Raw genomic sequence first — 2,047 nt, forward strand, 5'->3', positions numbered from 1 at the left:
ACTTTTAATATATATAGGCTGAAGATAACTAAGCGAAGCCTCTCCAAGTCATCGGGTAGAGCAGGTCCAACAGCGTGCATCTGTGACATTAGCATCAGCTTCCTTGCTCGGGGCTTAGCTATCTTTTTCCTGTTTTACCTCGAGGGTGCATTTTGTTTGCCATGTCTGTGTCCAGCAACATCCCGGGTTGTTCACAATGCTCAGTTATCTCGATCATACGACAAAGATAAACAGGCAGTTTTTGAATAAAAATCGGGAGCCGCACTAACACGCACCTATTCACTCCACGCCCAACCCGAAAGTCCCCCAAGCCTGAACAACATTCTGACTGTAATAGCTCATCCATGATGGAATGATGAAGCAGACCGATCTGCAAAATATTTTATGTTCTTGTGAACCTTGTCACATTTTCGCTTTCTTGCAAAATCATCAGATTATTGAGCCTTATAGTCTATTTACCAAAATCCATCTGTAAAGCAGAGTTGCCCGGTAAAATTGAACCTCCCACCCAATGTATTCAGATTCAGTCCTGTCTATAAACATTTATTTCTCCGCTTCCCTAAATGTGAAAACAATGAGACTTCCAAGCGTTAACATTCATCTGAACAAAAGTCCTTCACGCATTCTTGCTGAGACGCGTCTCACGAGTCTTCGATTTGTAATTTTTGTACAGCTTCAATTTCCACAGAAGTTGCCGAAGCTGAGAAAACTGTAACACCCTCGCTTTCACTTCCGATTGGCAGGACGGTAGACGTGTTTGTGTGTACATAACTTTGCTTACAAATCAGGCATTCATTCCCTTCTCAAACACAACTCAAAATTTGTCAGGATGGCCGAGTGGTCTAAGGCGCCAGACTTAAGGAATGAAACTTCTTCCGACAAACGGGAGGGTTCTGGTCTCCATCTGGGGTCGTGGATTCGAATTTCACTCCTGACATAATTTGTCTTTAAGTATTGAATCGAGATGATATTATTTCTGCAAACAAGAACCTGGGTTTTTGAGTTGGATTAGAAAAAAAACGGTTGGTAGATAAGTTTGATTTGTTTTTGAGGCTGTTCATCGCATTAGAGAACAGAATTCTGATAAGTGGTTTATTCAGAAACAATTTCACGGTGAAGGATCTTGGCCTGAAACGTCGACACTTTACGCTTTTCCACCAATGCTGTTGTCTGCTGCGCTTCTCCTGGCATGCTCAGCTATTCACTATTGAATAACGTTTAAAGTGAAATGATGGGTTGTCGGAATATTCAATGAATGGGCACGTGAGTGTACATTATCCCCTTTTGATCAATAGTCTGATTGTTGATGGGTAGTAACTGTTCTTAAGCGTGTCCGTGCGAGTCCTAAGGCTCTTGTACCGTCTACCTGATGGCAGCAGCGAAAAAATTGCATGGCAGGATGGTGACGACCTCTGATTTTATGATTTTCCTTCAAAGGTACAGTATTTCCATACCACGTCTTGATGCAGCCAGACAATATACTCTCTAGGACACACCTATATAAGTTCATCAAGGTTTTTGATGTCATGCTGAATCTCAGCAATCCTGAAAGAAAGTAGAAGAAATAGTTATACCAGCAATTTAAAGTTACTGACACGCCCCGCCTCTGATCTTCCAAGGAGAATTGGCCCAAGGACTTCTGGTTTTCCCTCTGCTGAAGAAAACAATCAGTCCTTGGTCTTGCCGACATAGAGTGATATGGTGTTTGCATATCTTCTTTAAAACGATACGCTCTTAATTGAAGTGTAGGCCCCTACATGTAAATACTGGAATGGAGGTAACTTTTGCGTGCTCTGCCAATATCTATGCCTGAAAATCAAAGAAACGTGTATCAGATTCCCCCTCACATCCGATGCTGCAGAGAAAAATAAAAGAAGTTTTACTAAACTCTCGTTATTGCACAAGCAGTCTATTTCAGGTAGCATCTTTGTGATGCTCCTCTGCACACTCTCCGAATCCTCGTCATCCTCTCTCTGGAGGATGGCCTGAACGGGGTGCAGCACAATTCCAGTGCTGTGATGCTGTCCGCTCTGACTCCGCACATGTT

General features: G+C 42.6%; 1 non-coding gene across 1 annotated transcript; it reads left to right on the plus strand.

The window, feature by feature from the left end:
* The first annotated feature begins 823 nt into the window (after positions 1-823).
* On the plus strand, positions 824-937 carry trnal-uaa (transfer RNA leucine (anticodon UAA)). Its single transcript has 2 exons — positions 824-861; positions 903-937. It is a non-coding gene; the product is annotated as a tRNA-Leu (tRNA).
* The last annotated feature ends 1,110 nt before the right edge of the window (positions 938-2,047 follow it).

The sequence above is a fragment of the Hypanus sabinus genome, unplaced genomic scaffold, assembly GCF_030144855.1.
Source record: "Hypanus sabinus isolate sHypSab1 unplaced genomic scaffold, sHypSab1.hap1 scaffold_112, whole genome shotgun sequence".
NCBI lineage: Eukaryota > Metazoa > Chordata > Chondrichthyes > Myliobatiformes > Dasyatidae > Hypanus > Hypanus sabinus.